At 40.9% G+C, this 5,277-nt stretch overlaps 2 long non-coding RNA genes across 2 annotated transcripts; both read right to left on the minus strand.

Moving 5' to 3' along the window:
• Window positions 1-3,243: 3,243 nt before the first annotated feature.
• On the minus strand, window positions 3,244-4,002 carry LOC122145487. The gene is made up of 3 exons (XR_006160369.1): window positions 3,987-4,002; window positions 3,696-3,820; window positions 3,244-3,365 (listed from the first exon to the last, which is right to left on the minus strand). It is a non-coding gene; the product is annotated as an uncharacterized LOC122145487 (long non-coding RNA).
• Window positions 4,003-4,008: 6 nt separating this feature from the next.
• On the minus strand, window positions 4,009-4,464 carry LOC122145488. Its single transcript, XR_006160370.1, has 3 exons — window positions 4,453-4,464; window positions 4,222-4,360; window positions 4,009-4,105 (listed from the first exon to the last, which is right to left on the minus strand). It is a non-coding gene; the product is annotated as an uncharacterized LOC122145488 (long non-coding RNA).
• Window positions 4,465-5,277: the final 813 nt, after the last annotated feature.

Here is a 5,277-nt window from a genome sequence, read left to right on the forward strand (position 1 = left end):
GCCACTGTGTAGTGCTTGCCAGACATAAAAATATCAACACCACTGACGGGACTCAGAGGAATGTTCAAGATTGGTACCATTGACCTGAGAAAAAGTCAGAAAACATAAATGCAAATTTTGAATGTGCCTCTAAATTAGATGTACAAAGGATAGCGCACATGCTGTGTATACATTATGTGTATAAATCATTAATATTGAAAATGATGTTCTTTTCGTTACCACAATACCTCCTTTCAGAATGGACACTATGACTCCCAGCGCATGGACATGAACTGCTTTACATAGCTGATATGAGAGTTGTTGTAGCGATTCTCATTGTCTGTGTATGTAGTAAGGCACGTCTGTGTATTACAAGAGCTTCGGACATCAGGTAAGAACAGTTTCCCATGAAGTCATAAGCGCCCGATTATCAAAGGTGTTGTAATGTGGGGTCACAGAAGCAATACAGGTGGAGGTTCCTGTGAGTGAAAAAATCCCTTGGTGTCAAAGATATAAAAGTTCAAACAAAAGTGCTTAAAAAGTAGAAGATTAGCTATAAAATGGCTTTGTGTTTGGAAGTTAGCATGTTGTTTGAGAGTATTCATAGATAACCTGTAAACTGAAAGCTTGTCCGTAAAAAATAATTGCAGATTAAGAGAAGATTGTTGTGGCTTTTCTGTAATACCTTTAGGGTAGCAGCCATGCACTCCACCAACCTCCCCACGACATTCTTCTGTCACAGGGTCACAGGTGGTATCCCACACAGTCGAGATGTAGTTGCCAGCACAGCTGACTTACAGCTTAGAACAGCCATCTCAAATATGATCTCACCCGGGCTGAGGTGTAAATACAGACCAAGATTTTTAGAAGCAAAAAGCTTAGAGTCCCAAACCCCAGGGGAAAACACTGGGCCTCACAGCAATGACTTAACTCTTGGCCACCTCAAAGTAATTGTTTTCTTCATCCAGACAGCCACACACTGCTCCAATAGGAACACAGCGCCACGGCCACGGGAAGGAAACAAATCCTGGTTTACAGAAGCAGCCACTGATGCAAGAACCAGAGCAGTTAGTAGAGGGTTCTGGGCATGAAGGAATACAGGCCGGGCCACAATCAATGTACTCAGAGTCTGGAGGGCCAGTTCACTGTTGGAAGACCAGAAGAGTTACTTACAGTACATATACATATGTTGTAACTTATTAGATGAGTGTAGCAGCACATACTCATGTGCAGGTAATCAAAGTGATATACTTTATCAAAAGAGGTATTGAGGGTCGCCAGAGACAGAAAAAGTTATTATATTTAAAGAGAAGGATATAAATGAAGTAATACAGTTCAGAAAGATAAGCTCTAGTTATGTCAGGATTACTTAACTGGTTTGTTTATCTGCGTGTGTGTATTCATTATATGATAAGATTTAATAAATGTACCAGTACACGTGCTCAAAACTTTATCATGTATAAACCAGTACTATAATTGTTACCACTTGGTTTGCAGACATAGTCTCCATCTTGAAGTTGGCAGCTCTCATTAGGAGGACAGTTGGTGTCATAACAGTGAATATTTCCTCCACCCTCACATGTACACTTCTGTTTACAGCCCTCCAGATACCAGCTCTCATTTACCTAAATATCAATAGACATTTTTTATGTGTTTTTATGAATTTTTTAATCAAAGTTTTGACAATGTTACATCAGTCAGCCTTGGTGTTAAACTCACTGGATGGTAGGAGCCTGAGGAGTCCACACAGCCGCAGTCTTTAACAGGAACACATTTGTTGTCACTGAGGATGAAGCCAGGGTCACACTCACAGCCTTCTACACACTTTCTCACTGCAGCTCCGGGGGTCCACTGATACCCAGACATGTTCCCGACAGGAGCTCACACACATGGAGTAATGACTGTTGGGGCATTCCAGAGCTGTAGAAAATTAAGGAGAACATCATTAAATGGAAGGCTGATGGGGGTGCAGTTTGGACTATAGTGTCCCTGTCTTATGTCCCTGTCCCTCTGTGATGTAATTTGTGTCTTCACTGCCCTGGCCATTAAATGCATAAAAACCCCATAAAATAATAAAAATAATACAAGGCTAAAGCTGGAAATAAATTGATCTTTGCTATTCTAACCTCTTCATTCACTTCACAATTTATATATTGTGTGTTAAGGGAACAGCAGGTATTTGTCACTGGGAATGTGAAATGTAGTTCTTGCATGGATGTAAGATGTAGGTTTTTACTGCTTTATTAGTATATTCTCAAACCGTTCTCAAACCCTACACCTGATGCAGTATGATACAATAAATAGAGAATGACTCACGACAGGAAGTCTGGCTCCCTCCACTGATGGACAGGTGCACCTGCACTCCAGGCAGCATCAGTGTAAGCCTGGAGCTGGTCACAAGGACCTGCTGCAGCCCTGATATGACACATATCAAACACACAGCTCTGGAAGAAAGGCCAGCGTTCCACCACACCTTCGCAGTCCTGTGAGCAAATATAGAGAAAGTGTGCGTGATTAAGCACTAAAAGTTTTCAAAAGTCTTTCTAATGTAGTCTTTCGTGTTAAAAGGTATAGATAATAAACACATGTGTATAAACCATGCTGATTAATTTCAAATTAGACTGATTAGCAGCATTATTTTAGCAGAAAAATGTCATGGGTTTAGAGTCAAACCTAAATGCTCCATTTGTGTCAGTTAATTCTCCCACAGTTCTCTGGGTTTGGCCGACACCCTCAGCCTGGGATGCAGGGTGGTTGAGGCCCGGGGTCAGGCTTGCACCTGAAAAACCAACATCGTCATCATCAAGGCATGACTGAGCATTTGAAGTCCCGGGGTCAGGCTTGCACCTATTGCGCTGCCTATTTGTGCGGTTTGAGTAAAATGAAAGAAAAGTAAAGGTACTGACCTTGTTGCATCCTCGTCTCATCAGTTTACCCAGCTATCCTGCGTGAAGCTTGAGCTATCAGTTTAAGGAGCCATCTGGCTTAGTGTAATCATTATTAGGGTTTCCATCATTACCACACATCTGGTCATAATACGAACTGATAAAATGAGAAACAAAAAGAGATTAATGTAAATACATTCACTTCCCCTGAGATGCTTTTTGAATTTTCTTTCGCAGATTTTACTGAATTTATTGAACCCTTAACAATTATTGTGGTTATTAGTGTTTCCTGTCAAATGCTTCAGGTCAGAATGATGCATACTTTTCAGTCAGGATGTTTTCATAGTTTAAGTACATTGGAGGGTTTTTCTTGTTGTATTGATTGCCGTCCCACTGCACCTTCAGGCCGAACGGAGTTGTGAGGATTACATATTGTCCAGCAGCAGACAGTGAAATGAGCGGAGATGGGGAGTGAGGGAGAGACACCCTGAGTCCATTCACCTGAGTGTGTGGAAAATAGATAAACCAGAGGTGAATTGAAGGCTAATGTTAAATTAAACAAGAGGAACTAAGATTTTATTTCTTTTGCTTTATTGACTTGATTATTATTGGAAAAATGGACAGTGGGATAATCTGACTATGAACAGATTAGGAACAACTAAAAGAAAATATTTGATAAAAACTATTATGTTCATTTTAAACAAATCTCAAGGATTAAATCCCAAGGGGCTTAAATATATTGTAGTCGTTTACTTAGCTCAATTCATGATTTCCAGACTACAGAATGGCTTCAGTGGTGCTTTAATGAAGGCAGGTGCTGTGGACACTGACCAGAATTTTCCTATCTTTCATCATTGTCACTGTGATGCCATCAACAGTCACATAGAGTTTCCTCAGGTAAGAAACGCCAGAAACTCCTCTCTCTTCATTCTTACCCTCAATGGAGAACCAGGGGCCTGCAGTCCTCAGGTAAGAAGTTATTTTTAAAGCTGTATAATTCTTTTAACTCTTAAAATGTTTGAAGTTATTTCAGGGATATGTTAAGCACATTAAATCAACAGTAAACCCCATTTGCTACTGTAGTTTGTGGATCTTTGTACCCCTATCTTGGTCATTGCTTACCAGTGTTGTTTTTGCGGAGTGCAGGGCCAGAGTGTAGGTGCAAGTGCCCATGTAGGTGTAGTATTTGCCATCAAAGGTGTTATAATGAGGATCACCAGAGATAATACAGTCTTGAGATTCTGGGGGATTGAGAAAAGAGATATATATATATTTTTTTCAATTCATCAAACATTTACGTGCTCAAGAATGTGCTTAAAAATGTATGTTAGAAATATTGTATATTTAGTATACTCACCTTGTGGGTAACACCCAATTACGCCATCCTGTACTCCACATTGTTCCATTGGTGGGCAGTCAGCAGCATTACAGGTAACAAATGGGGGGTTGCACTTACACAGCAGCGCACAGTCCTTAGTGAAGAACTCTTCACCTGGCTAAAACCACAGAGAGCGGGAAAGTCATGAAACATTGTTGACTAAAACAAACCATTTCTGCCTAAAATGATACCACCATTCAATTTCCTCACCTTATAATAATTCATTAAGCTGCAACCACATTTATCTTCTGTCACGCACTTGCAGCAATGATGATATACCCATGTCCAAACCATCGCTTCAGAGCAAGCCCTGTGCACTGACTTGGGAACTGGATTGCAGAATGCTGGCAACTGTTGCACATTGACTAAATGATGTTTGATGGCATTTAGAGTGGAGAGGAAGATGGGTGTTTAGTGCTAATCAAATTCTTGCGACTTTGCTCTATTTGACAGCACGAGAAATAGGACAAGCCATTCCTGTCATTATTTTTTGGTCGGAGTTTTCATGGTTAATTAATAATGTATTTTTCAGACATACACGACAGAAGGTGCTGTTTCTTCTCCAGGGTCCAATTTGTACGCCACGGTCCTGACATTCATTGGACGTAATGACTCTATGCTTCACACAGCAGAATAGCACCTCCCAGCCACAAACATCAACAGCAGTCGTGGAAAAACCCTATACACACATGGTTAAGATCTGTAAATACGTTGTTTGATTAACTTCAATTCAAAAGCCGTTCAAATTACAGATTTGATTTTCACTTCACATTGGGGTTGACTTTTGGATCAAGCGCAAATGGGCCATTGCTGTCCATATGATACCACAGTAAGCAGGCCTTCAGACAAGTCCTGCTCAGCATCTTGTACACCCTGGGGATGGGCCAACCTCTGGCTTTACACCTGAAGGTGGAATCGAGGGGAGTTCTCTAAGGATCCTGATTTAATACAGAAAGGTATTTAGTGTTGTAGACAGCATGGTGCCTTGCCTAGGCCTACTCAGGAGGGTCTATGTTCCAGCTGTGGCCAAGTCAT

This window comes from Cyprinus carpio, chromosome A7 (genome assembly GCF_018340385.1).
Source record: "Cyprinus carpio isolate SPL01 chromosome A7, ASM1834038v1, whole genome shotgun sequence".
Lineage (NCBI taxonomy): Eukaryota > Metazoa > Chordata > Actinopteri > Cypriniformes > Cyprinidae > Cyprinus > Cyprinus carpio.